At 66.9% G+C, this 13,054-nt stretch overlaps 1 protein-coding gene across 2 annotated transcripts in view; it reads right to left on the reverse strand.

The window, feature by feature from the left end:
• Positions 1-13,054, reverse strand: part of CASKIN1 (CASK interacting protein 1) — a 32,578-nt gene that overhangs the window by 18,292 nt on the left and 1,232 nt on the right. The window lies entirely within an intron of this gene.

Consider the following 13,054-nt stretch of genomic DNA (forward strand, 5'->3'; position numbering starts at 1 on the left):
CCCCCAGAAGCCCTGGGAGGAGCGGGGACCCCAGGCCCCGGGGTGTCCCCACGTCACCCAGCTGCCTCCTGCCCCGGAGCCGCATCCCCAGGCTGGCTGCAGGCGGCAGCAGCACGTTCCCATCCCTGTCCCCCTGCCAGCGGGACGTGGCTGCTGAAGGGCTGGTGGAGAGGAGGGGCAGGCAGCCCGCTCCCTGGAAGCGTGCAGGGGACAGGCGCTGGGGGACAGGCGCTCGATGGCAGGCAGGGCTCTGGAAGGGGCCATTTCAGCCAGAGAAGGAGAGAGCAGAGCAGAGGAGCCGCTCCTTGCGCCCTGGGGCTGCCGGGGCCTGGCTCCTGCTGCGAGCTCCACTTCTCCTTATCAGCATCTGAGCGCGATATTCAATTACACGGCACAAAATGCTGTGTCAGCAAACCGGGGCACAGCGGGACGCCCGCCAGGTGCAGGCGGCGAGCAGCTCCTGCTGTCCCACCGCGGGCATCTGCACGTGCCAGCGGCCTGGAGCAGAGTCCCCAGCCCTGGCAGGGCACTCTGCTCCACGCACCAGGGGCTCTCGGCACCCACCTACCTGCTTTGAGGGCTGGGGGCAGGAGAAGGGCTGGGGGTGGCTGTGCCCAGGGCAGCGTGGTGCCCCCAGACCCTGCCCTGTCCCCTCACTGCAGCACAGGGCAGGTCTCACTGCAGCAGCAGGGACCATGAGCAAGTAAAGTCGGTGCCTGAGCAGTCACGGCTCCTCCGAGCACGTAAAGCCCTGATTGAATTCTAAATCCCCGTCCATGCGGCACAGACGGGGCCAGGTGCATGCAGATGAGGTGCCTGGAGATGGGGACCAGGCTCTGCCAGCCTGTGCCCACACAGCCTGTGAGGGCTCCAGGGCTCCATCCCCGCCGCCTGCCGCCTCCCCAGGAGAGCTGCCGGCAGGGCTGGGCTCCACGGGGCAGGCAGGAGCCGGCCCTGCAAAGGGACACGTGCTGCGGGTGGTGCTGGGCTTTGGGAGAAGTTTCTCCCTGCCCACGCGGAGGCAGCGGGCTCTGCGTGCCCCGGCGGCGGCTCCCTCGTGCGCTCCATCAGCGGGCAGACAGCCCAACGAGCGGTACATGTGCTAACAGCAGCGCAGCCCGGTGCCGACGGGTGATAGATAAGGAGGACGTCTTCGGAATAGCAACAAAGAGCAGCGTCCATCCGTCAGGTTCCCAGCCTCTCCTCCTGGCGCGCAGGGCAATGGGGTGGCTGCGGGATGAGCAGGGGCACCGCGGGGTCCCCATGGCGTGGGGAGGGACGGGACACCACCGAGCAAGCCCCACACAGCCCCGCTTGCCCCCTCCCAGCAGCCACGCCACCAGCAGACCATGTCCCCTGTGACAGGGCAGCCCCCTCGCCCCGGCAGCACGCACCAGTTAAACACATTAGTGAAGGCCTCCAGCAAAAACCCCCACGTCAGAGCAGCCAGACCCCAGGGTGGCGGCAGCCCCCGTGCCCCATCCCCGCTGCAGCATCCCCGGGAAGGGCTGGGCGCTGCTGGCGGCACGGCCTCAGCACCGGGGCCGAGCGGGTGCCCGGCAGCCCAGGGCTGCCGCCAGGCTCCCCAACAAAGGTGCCATTCAGGGCCGGTGGAGAGGTGCCCAGGGCCGCTTCTGCTGCCCGCTGCCGCCCCAATGAGCTGCTCCTGGGAGAGGGGCCGAGCCGCCCTCCGCGATGCAAATCGCCGGCGGACAAAGGCGGCGCGCTGGCGCGGGTGCAGGAGCGGCCCCGCGCCCAAAACTGGCTCCAGTCTTCAGCCCTGGCCCTGAGACGGGCCCCACTCGCTGCCCTTGCAGGACAGATGGACGGACAGACGGGCGGCAGCGGGGCCGCGGTGCCTGCCCTCTCCCACGGGCTGCTCCCGGCGAGGGGCTTCCCCTGGGGATCGGCAGCACAGGCTGCCGCACCCTGCTACGCTGATCCCCCTGCACCCACTCTGCGATCCCAGCTGGGACTGGCACAGGCTAATTTCCCCACCAGCAGTTCCTAATTATCTGCTATTAAGGCCCAAAGTGCCTTCTTTAAACCCAAATCAGGGACACAGCTCCCCGAGGACGCAGCAGCTCATCCCTCCGGCTGGAGGCAGGGAGCAGCAGTGCGGGGAGGCCGGCTGCCGTGTCACCTCTGTCCCCACCCCACCGGGGGCTGCTGGGCAGCCTGTGGGGACGCGCAGAGCAGCAGCCCTGTCCCCAGGCTGGGTGGTGTCACGCAGAGCCCGGGCTGCACCCGTGGCAGCCCCCAGCTCCGTCCAAAAAAGCATCGGCCGAGCGAGCTGAATAAACCATAGCGGAGGAACTCTTCTCCCTGCACCTGCAGAAGAGGCTGCTGCTGCCAAAATCTGTTTAGCACTTCAATAAATGCTCGTGCCAAGTGCTTAGTCAGTGACTTCCAGCCGCGCAGCGGTTTGACTTTCGTTAAAACCCTGGCAGCGGCCGTGCGCACCGCGAGCCCGCCTGCACCCGCCTCGCCTCGGCAGCGCTGCGGAGAGCTCGGGCCCCAGCGCGGCTTCTCGGCCTCACACGCAGCCGAGGTACAGCTCACGCTGATGGGAAAACGTCCTTACGTGGGTGCCAGTTGTTCAGGTGGCTGCCAGTGTCCCCGGAGGGAGCAGCCAGTGCTTCTGTGCCTCCAGGGTGCAGCACCCTGGGGTGCTGCAAGCCACCATGCGCCCCGTGGCGTGTTGAGGTGCAGACGGCAGCACGGAGAGCTCACACGGATGGCTCACACGGACAGATCTCGCACCGACAGCTCACACCGACAGCTCACACGGACGGCTCACACGGAGAGTGGCTGGCACCCCCGCCGCCCCCGCCACGGCCCCAGATGGCAAGAGCCGGCGCAGCTCCATCTCCTGCAGAGCACCAGCCCCGCGCCCGCGCCAGCACCGGGGCCCCTGATGGACGGGGGCTTTGCACCGGCAGCGTCCCAGCCCCAGGCAGGGCAGGGCAGGCAGCAGCAGTGTGCAGGTCACACCACCAAGGCTCCCCAGGGGCCTCAAGCAAAGCCCATGTGGCCGTGTGGCCCCGCAGGCCTGCAGTTATCCCCTCCTGTAACAAAGCAGCACGCTTGCCTGGTGCAGAGGCTGCCCCCCTCCTGGTCAGGGGTCTGGCTGATGGCACACCCTGGCACGGGGCATAGCACAACACGGCCGGGTGCTCACAGCTCCCAGAGGCCTGGGGAGCAGGACGGGCACCCCGGGGAGCAGGGTGGGCATCCTGGGGAGCGCCCCAAGCACGCTCCTGGATTTGCAGCCCGGGATGCGCGGCCTGCTTGGAGGGGGCGAGACATGAGAGCGCTCATTAACGGCATGGAAGAACCAGGAAAATTCCATCTAACGAGGGAGAGGAGAGGAAGCCGAGAACACTGCCAATTAAAAATACCGGACACAAAAGGCGATGGGCAGACGGGGAGGAGAGCACAGCTCCTGCACGGCCGCTGAGCCTGCTGCCGCCTCCCTGGCATCTCACCCGCGCGGCACATCCCCAGCTCTCCTCCCTGCCAGGGCCACCGGAGCAGCGACAGAGAGCACCAGGCACCCGTGGGCACCGAGCGCTGTCCTGTCCTGCTCGCGTGGTGTGGAGGCCAGGGCCCTGGGCACGTGTTGCAGCACAGAGGGACAGTGGCACCCCCAGCGCTGGGGCCTTGCTCAGAACAAGCGAGCCCAGCCCTGCCCTTGGGGCACCCCAACTCTTTGCTTCCTGGGGGCTGCTCGAGTGGTGGTTGGGCCGTCACGAGCAGTGTGCACCCCACAGAGTCCCGAGGGGCCTGGCAGTGCCTGGCAGGAAGGGCAGGACGAGATCAGCTGCTCCAGGGGAGGGAACTGCGCTGCTCCGGGATCCGAGCCCCGGCACTGCCGGTCCGTCCCCAGCCAGAGATTGCTGTGCACACAGAGAGACGCAGACATCTGCCATAGACACCGACTATAAACAGAGTCTGCTGCGTGTAAACACCGCCTCGGGGAGCTAATCCCAGCTACTACTCCCATAAATGCCTTTACTTAAGCGACGGGATCGCAGTAGCTAAATGCACGCTTGAATTCAGAGCCCGGCGTGCGGCGGCGGAGGCGCGCTCCCCTGCCCGGCCCCATTCTCTCGGCCCCGCACGCTCCCGCAGGGCAGGATGCCCGTGATGGGGGCGACGCACGGGCAGGGCTGGATGTGCTGGGGGGAGCCACGCTGCTGGGCCCCAGCACCCAGCCACGCATCGCCTGGACCTCCCAGTGCCGTGCCTGGCTGCTGGCACCCTGGTGCATGCCAGGGGAACCCCCCGGCCTGCCTGTTCCAGCCCCGCTGCGCACAGGACCGGGCACCACAGGGCCTCAGCGCACAGCCCTGCCCGGGGGCTCCTCTCCCTTCCCGTCAGCGTGCCCGCCTGCCAACCCCCTGCACTCACAGCCAGCACAGCGCCAGCAGCGATCGATCCCGGCCGGGGTCCCGGGGGCTCCCGGCCAGGCCCCCGCTGCCGAAGCGCACGGAGCGCAGCGGCACCGCGGCACGCAGGCGCCCTGGCCCGCTCCCCCCGGCAGGGCTGGGTGGCCGCGGCGTGCCAGCTCGCGGGGAGCGGGAGTCTGCACCGAGCAGATGGCTCCAACCTCCGCGAAATCAACAGCCACCTAATGAGGGGAAAGCCGCGGCTGCCCCCCCCCGCCTTGCCGCCTCGGCAGCCGCTAATGAGCCGGGGGGCGACGGGGTGACCCCGCAGGGTGCCCACAGCTCCGTGTGCCCGACCCCAGCCTGGCCAGGTCCCCCAGGCACCACGTTCCCATCCGAAGATCACGGCACCAACTTCAGAGGGTGCGGGGGGATCCTGCAGTGACATCGCTGTGAGCTGCCAGATAAAGGAAGCATCCAAAATAGCTGCTCTTAATTATATCCCTGCTGACGAGTGCCACGCCAACAACGGGTGCTGGAAGCTCGCGTTGCACGAGGAGCCCTGGCAAGAGCAGTCCTACTCGCTCTGTGTCACTGGGTCCCCACGGGCACGCGCGTGGCCAGAACGTGTGGCCACGTGCTCTGCTCACGCGTGTGCCCCCGGGGAACTCGCGGAGGTGACGGGGACGTGCCCAGCGAGGACCGGGACACCGCAGGCTGTGCCGGGGGGAGCCGCTCCTCGCTGCTGTCCGACAGCAACGTGCCTGTACTCCTGCAGCCAAGGTCGTGCCAAGCACCGAGCCCCGCGCTATGCTGAGATGCTAATGAAGCCATTATCATCTCCTGATCAATGTTGACTGTATAAATAATGCACCGGGAAGCTCGCGGGCTGCTGGCGAGATGCGATTGAAGCAGGGCTCTCATGCTGGCTGCACAGGAAGGGGTTGCCTGGGGCAAAGAGGAGCAGGGCCGGGACGGACCCACTGCAGCTGGGTGCTCGGTGCCCACCACAGCTGGGTGACAGCCGCCCAGCACAGCGGCACAGCCCCTGCTCGCCGCAGCTGGACAACAACTGCCCAGCACAGCTGGATAACTGCCTGTCACAGCGACATCCAGTGCTCACCACAGCTGGATCCCACTGCCCGTCACAAGCTGTTCTCCAAATCCCCGGGTGCTTTAGGGGATGCTGGCCCCGTGCTCAGCATGTGAGGGACCCACAGCTCTCACGGGGAGTCCCTCCTTCCCCTTACCAGGGTGCTGTGGGGCCCATGCTCAACCCGATGCCGTGGCACGGCAGGGACCAGGCACCGGGTGCAGGAGGGCTGCGGTGGCTGCAGAGTGGCTGGGTGCAGCAGGGCTCTCCCCAGGGAAAAACGGCTCCAGGGTGAGGCCGGGGGGCAGCGTGGGGCCGCCCTGGCCATGGGCACGGATTGCTCCGGATGCCCCGGCCGTCGCGCGGAGCCTTCCCTGGGGAGCCGAGAAATCTGCACTTCAAAATCAATAGGCCGTGGCAGCCTGAGTCACGGTGCTGCAGCAGCGCAGGGCTGTCCCCTGGGGCCAGAATGAAGCAACTTAAATGCAGCTTTCAAGAGGCAGCGGGGACTCCTTTGTATTTTTTATAAAAAGGCAACTTTCAGAACCAAAGGGAGGAAGGACGGGCTGTCCCTCCAGGCCGCCAGGGCAGGCAGGGATGGCACCGATGGGGGAGGATGGAGCGCAGAGAGACAGGCGGAGGGGACCGGGGGACACCCAGTGCAGAACCAAGCTGCTCAACAGCTGGGGCCAGACCCAGCCACCTTGACCGTGGCCGTGCCAAACCTCAGATCCTCCCCTCATGAGACCCTGTGGTGCCCACCAGAGCCGTGCCGGGGCAGAGGTGCTCAGCAGCAGCTCCGTGAGCATCCCCGCTCCCTCGCGCCACCAGGACGTATCCTCACCTGACCCCTGCCGCGCGGTGCCGTGTGTCACCGGCACTGCTGTCACCCTGTTGTCACCCTGCTGTCACCCTGCTGTCACCCCGCGTGCCCGGGGCCGTGGGGAGGGCAGCAGCAGCATGGGCAGGGCGGCGAGGTGGCGGTCCCAGCACCGCGTGCCGCAGGGGGGGCACGAGGCTCTGCAGCGCCCTGCCGGCCCCACGCCAGCCGCACGCCCACCCCTGGCTCCGCTGAAATCCGTGCTGGTGCTGTTTTCACGGAGCCTTAATTGAAAGTCTATTCTCCCAGCTCCGGGGCGATGTCAAACAGGTAATTTTCAGTAATCACACCGGCTGGAAGGAGGCACCGCCAACACGGCGAGGCTGCCGCGCGCTGGGGGTGGGGGCAGACGAGCACGCCTGGGTCAGGGCTGGGGCAGCGGAGAAGGGAAGGTGCTGGTACCGCTTGCCTGCACCCCGGGGCAGACATGGCCCTGCCTGTCCCTGTCCCTGTTCCCTCACCTTATCCCCGTCCCTCGCCTCCTTCCCTGGGCCAAGGAGTGCCAGGAGGTCCAGCCCCAGCCCCGCTGGGCTGCAGAAAGGGACCAGGATCTTTGTGTATCTTGGAGCATCATTAACTAATGACCCTTGCTATCATCTGGCCTCCCACGAATCCAGCTGCAGCCCAGGCATTGCTGGAAAGTGCTGGGGAGCTCCCTGGCAGACACAGAGCCTGTGCCTGTGTGCGTGCAGAGAGCCCAGGTAAGTAACAGGGAACTCCGCACCGCTGCGGGGCTGGGACCCGAGCTCCCAGACCATGCCCTGCTAAAGCAGGCCCTGGGGGCTATTTTAAACAGTGCCTGGAGTGCCGTCATCTGTCCTTGTCCACACGGCAGCCTGGTGCACTTCCCCCAGCGCTGCTGACCGCCCTGTGCCCACCACACGCCCGCAGCACTGCGGCCAGGCGGGCGCAGCATGGGGACGTGCAGCCGGGTGGTGCTGTGCAGCCGGGGGATGCTGTGCAGCCACCCGGGGCAGCCGGCTGCAGGGGCACGCTGCTCCTCACGGCCTCGCAGCGCTGCGGGGCAAGGACAGGGCTCACGGACCTGCTCCCAGTGTGCCCAGTGTCCCCGGCACAGCGCGTGCTGGGAGGGAGCTGGCTGGGGAGCCAGGCGGGGAGGGCTTACTGAGAGACAATCTCAGGGTCTGCGAACGCCGGAGCAGAGACAGCCGGAAGAAGAGATGCTGACGAGCAGCACAGAGCCGCGAGGAGCACGCCGTAAACAGCCCAGCTGCAATGCAGGAGCCGGGCAGGCGCTGCTTTGTGCGCTCCAGCCGCTCCGCCAGGAACGGACCCAAACCTACGTGGGCCTCGGTGAGGAGGCGGCGCGGAGCCGGGCTCCCGACAGCCACATCTGGAAGGTATCAGCCGGCGGCTGCCGCTGAGAGCCGTCCCCAGCGCCGAGCCCCACGCCAGGCCAAGGAGGAGGCGCTGCTGATGCGGCCGGCGGAGACAGCCACAGGCATGTGGTGCACATGGACGCACAGGGACAGGGCATGCACACACATGCACAAGGATGCACATGGACGCACAGGGGCAGGGCATGCACACACATGCACAAGGATGCACATGGACGCACAGGGGCAGGGCATGCACACACATGCACAAGGATGCACATGGACGCACAGGGGCAGGGCATGCACACACATGCACAAGGATGCACATGGACGCACAGGGACAGGGCATGCACACACATGCACACGGTGCACACGGACGCACAGGGATGTGCAGGGGTACATGATGCCCAGGGAGGCTGATGGATACACGCACACGGGGTGCACATGGCTGCACACGGGCACATGCGTGCACACACGTGCACAGGGGCACACAGGCAGGCTGGCAGAGCAGAGCCCGTGCAGAGCAGCCAGCCGGGGGCACAGAGGGCAGCAGAGAGAGAGGCAGCACCCACGGTGGCTGCACACTGACCCCAACCTGCTCTGTCTCGGGCTGACTCGGGCCAATGCAGAGCACAGAGCCGGGGTCCCAGCAGCCCCAGCACCCAGGGCGCAGCAGCCCCGCCACCACCTCCATGCCCTCTGCGAGGGCCCAGCTCTCACCCGGCGGCCGCAGCGACCTTGCTGGCAGGGCCCAAGGAGACGTGGGCAGAGCGGGCACTCCCCCACCAGCCGCTCACCCCCAGCGTGCCGGCACCGTGCTCCCCCAGCCGTGCGGCTCGCCCCGGGCACGGCATCCATCCGTCACTGGTGCTGGAGCAGCAGGCTGTGCCGAGGCCGGCACTGCGTCCCTGACTTCCCATTTTTCAGGCTGATTGCTCCTGTCGCTGCAGAGCCCGGTGTTAAACACCTCATTTTCTACTCCCGTATTGAGTTGGAAAATACTATTAACATTTCATTACAGCTTAAAGATCCCTCTCAGCCTGGCACGAGGAGCCGACCCGCCGGCAGCATCGGGCCCTTGCCGGGCAGGCTGTGCTGCCTGCAGCCCTCAGGGCGAGGAGGGCCAGGAAAGCAAGTCCTGCTCGTGTCCCCACTGCAGGCAGGACGGTGATCGGGGCAGAGGTGGGTGCTGGTGCTGCCCACCAGCTCGGTGACTGGCCTGGCACAGCACAGCCTCCCGGCACACTCGTCTGGAGCCGCGGAACAAAGCAGGGATGGAGCCACGGGGCAGCGGTGTCCAAGCAGAGCACAAGCAGTTTTTGATTCCCAACCCCTTTTCCTCGCCTGCAGGAGCCTGGCCCAGCAGTAACACAGACCAGCCATTAAATATCAGCAAATTCACTCTTTAGTGCTCTCCCGACGGTGCTTTGAATGCTTGTGAAAGGCACCTTTAGCCGCCCAGCGTGGCAAAGCGAGTGCGGAGTGGGTTTGTGGTGAGCGCCCAGCAAGAGGGACAGCAGCCCCAGCCCTCGGGCACAGCCTGCTCCCCAAACCTGCACCAGCAGGAAGAGCACGGCAGCAAACCGTGGGCACAGCCCCAGCCTCGCCCCACAGCCACGCTGCCCCCCAGCCCCACGCCGCTGGTGGGACCGCAGCCCCCGCCTGCCGCGTGTCTGCAAACCGAGAACCCCACGGACACGGCACTGGGGTGGGCTCCCACTGCACCCACTGCCCCACTGGCACCCGCTGGGCCCTGGCACTGCCACGCAGCCACATCCACGGGCATCGCCACGGCCGGGGCTGCCTCGCGGCCTCATCACGCACGTGCAGCCACCCGCAGGGCCCCGCAGGCACAGGGGAGCGGGGAGGGCTGGGAGCACCTGGGGGCACCGAGCCTCAGAGGTGCTTGCAGCCCTTCCCGGCGACTGGGGAGGGAAGGGAAGGGTTAAAGGGAGTGCAGCCGGAGCAGCAGAAAGCCAGACGCCAGGCTGGCTACGGGAAACCGCACGGCGGCTGTGGAGGGGGAGCTGGGGCCGCAGCACCCGGCCCTGCGGCACCGCCGGACCCCGAGCCCCCCACGGCACCAGCACCCTCCTGAGCAGCCCGGTCCCGGCCGTGCCCTGCGGCACCGCCCCGCCACCGAGCGTCGGCTGCTCCGGGAGCACGGTGGCACCGGGAGCACCGGGAGCACAGCGCGGCCGCCAGCAAGGTCCCCGGGCGGGAAGCACTGCGAAAGCCCCAGCACAAGGGGCCTTGCCGCCGACAAAGGGCTAATTGGTGTCAAACCAGGTGAATTCGGGACTGCCGTGAGGAAATCCAGGCCAGTGAGGGAGCCTGGGGCTGGGCGCCGAGCCGCTGGCCCACATTCCCTGCTGCCCAGGCCCCGCAGCCGGCCCCAAAACGGGAGCAGGAGGGAAGGGGAGGGCTCGTGCCGGCAGCCTCAGCCCAGCCAGAGAGATGCAAGAAAATGTAAAATAAATACATGTCACCCCGGGCTGAGTAATAATCCCCCTCTGGAAGGAAACTTGGCGCATGTCGGCATGCTCCCAGCTGCCAAGTCCCTGCTCGGCGCGAGGTTTCACACGCAGGTTATAAACCCCGAAAAGAAGTTTATTGGGGAAGCACTGACACATCGTTAGGCACAGCAGCCCAGCAGCCACCCGGCCCCTCGGGCCCCATGTTGGGGATGCGCTGCCATCTCCCCCGTCGTACTTCACTCCTTAATCCGTGCTGAGGGGGCCGGGGGGGGCGGGAGAAGAGTGTCCAGCCGAGTGACGGAGGCTCGCGGCACCATCACCAGGGGCACTTGGCCGAGCTGCCGCAGGATCCGGCCCCAGAGCCCTTTCCAGCCTGGCCCCGCTGGAGGCCGGTGGCACACGTAGGGTCCTCCCGCTGCCCAGGGCGGCTGGACGGTGCCCGGGCTCTCCCTGCAGCGCACAGGGGCTGCCTCGTGCAGCGGCGGGAGCCATTAGCAGCGGCTGCCGGCCGGGGAAGTTTCCTGTGTTGCTGGAGGGCTGAGGGGAATCGGGCAGCTCCGGCGGCTGCCGGCCACACGCGCCCTGTGCACTGCACCACAATTGGATTTGCAGCTGCCCTGCCTTTTACTGCATGGAAATTGAATTGTAAAATGTCAAAGACATTTCCTAACTGCGCCATATTAGCCTGGTTTTATTAAATACTGTTATCAGAGGAGATTATTAATGCAATCAAATGCAGGCAAAAAAACCCTGGAATTAACTGGCCGCCGCGCAGGAGGACGCGCCAGAGAGCAGGAGGCCTCCCACAAGGGCTGCATCCCAGGGCCCCGCTCACACCCAGCCCCTCGGCACGGCAGGGCCCTGCCCGGGACCCCAGAAGGGTCTGGCTCCTGGCTTCCGCCTTCTGGCCCCGGGCTGCCTCCGCTGGCCCCCTTCATGCCGGGACGGCAGCCGAAGCAGCGTTCCTGCCTGGAGCTGCGCCCCAGCTCGTGGCCCAGGAGCAGTCCCCATGGGATGGCAGCGTCCCGAAGGGTGGTGAGCCCCGTGCCCAGCTCCGGAGCCCGGCCAGGCAGCGCGGGTCACCCGGCCCCAGGAGCCCCAGAGAGGGACCCAGAGCTCCTGCAGCACACGAGGACACGGGAGAGGATGTCTCTGCTGCACAAACCTGCCACACGTGGAAGTGATTTGCAAAGCGCCCAGCACGGTGGGTGGGAGAAGCTCGGCAGCGGGACCCGGCCCCAGCTCGAGGTCCCTCCCGCGGCACTGGGGGGCCATGCAGAAGCCATTTCCAAGCGGATGAGCTGAGCGTGGCAGCAACCCCGCAGAGAAGGAGCCTGCCTGCTCCAAAATGCCACCACCGAGGGACCCCCCTGCCAGCACAGCGCAGCTCCATCTCCCGCTGCCCAAAGGCCTGGGACGGGGACGCTGCAGCACAGACCCTGCTGGGGACGCTCCAGGTCCCCGTCCTGCCCCGCAGCACCCAGGCTGGGGAGGCGAGGTGAAAACGCCAAGTCACTACAATTCTTCGAGGTAGCACCAGGGAGGAGGGGACAGGGAGGGAAACAGTTTGCTGCCAAATCCCTGCATCTGATTTGCGTAACTTTCAGACAACCTCATCAATTATGGATGCCCGGGAAGCGAACGCGGTGCGCGCTGCGGCCGGCCCGGGCCCCACAAACTCTTACTCCACTCTGCTAAATCGGGCCCCACGTCGCCATAGCAACCCGTGTTAATTCACGCAGGGATTTTTAAAATCTCATTTATTAAACCCCACATGAATAGGATATTATCCAGATAACAGAGCTGCAGTTACAAATCTTCCCGGTGCCGAAGAGCGTGGGGAGCACCGGAGGCATGTGTGGGAACGGCACATGGAGGGGGGGGGGGCACGGGGACACCCCGGCATCGGGACAGCCGCTGCTCAGCGCTCCCCCAGCCCCACTGCTGCTGCCAGGGGCATGGCACCCGCTGCCATACACACAGCCCTGGGTCGGGCCCCAGGGGAGCAGGAGCAGCCCCGGAGCACAGCCCCGGGGGCTCCAGCAGAGCTGGAGATGTGCAGCCCAACCCGGGCACAGGGCAAGCAGCCGGGCCTGCAGCGGGCATCCCCCCGGTGCCAGGATCAGTATCGTGGGGTTCCCTCGTCCCTTTCCTGCGAGCCCGGCACAGGGAGCACCGCCGGGTCCCACGGGCATCCTGCTGCACAGCACCCGGGGGGCTCCGCAGTGGGACATGTGGCAGAACGGGGCTGGGAAGAGAGGGATGCGGGAGGAGGTGGTGGCACTCGGCACAGCACCGCTGGCTGTTGTCACAGCGACGCCAGCTGTGTGCCCAGGCCAGTGGGGGTTTGGGAGGGGTGCGTGGGGACAGCGCGTGGGCCACACATGGTCCCTGTCCCCATGTGCCGTGCTGGGAGGCCACGAAGTGGCAGCGCCTGAAGTAGGTTGGGAAGAACGAGGCTTGGCGCTGGAGCCTGTTCCTTCCCTGCGCAGGCCCTCAGCAGGGGCACGAGAGGCACAGGGGACACCGTGCCGGTCCTACGTGGCAGCTAGACACAGGGACACCGTGCTGGCCTTGCACAGCTGTGGGCACAGGGGATGCAACAAGAGCCCTGCACGGCACCAGGACGTGGGGGATGCCACGCTGGCCCTGCACAGGAGTGGGGACATGGGGGATGCTGTGCCAGCCCTGCTCAGCACCAGGACGCAGGGGACACACACGCTGGCCCCGCTCAGGCAGAAACATCCCTGTGAGAGCAGGGACAAGGGACACTGTGACAGCCCCGCGCAGCTCCGGGGCCACGGGGGTGCCCACATTTGGGGAGCACTGAGAGGGAAGGACTCGGGGCACAGCGGTGGCGGGGCTGCGTGCAGCGG

Source organism: Cygnus olor, chromosome 15, assembly GCF_009769625.2.
Source record: "Cygnus olor isolate bCygOlo1 chromosome 15, bCygOlo1.pri.v2, whole genome shotgun sequence".
Classification (NCBI taxonomy): Eukaryota; Metazoa; Chordata; class Aves; order Anseriformes; family Anatidae; genus Cygnus; species Cygnus olor.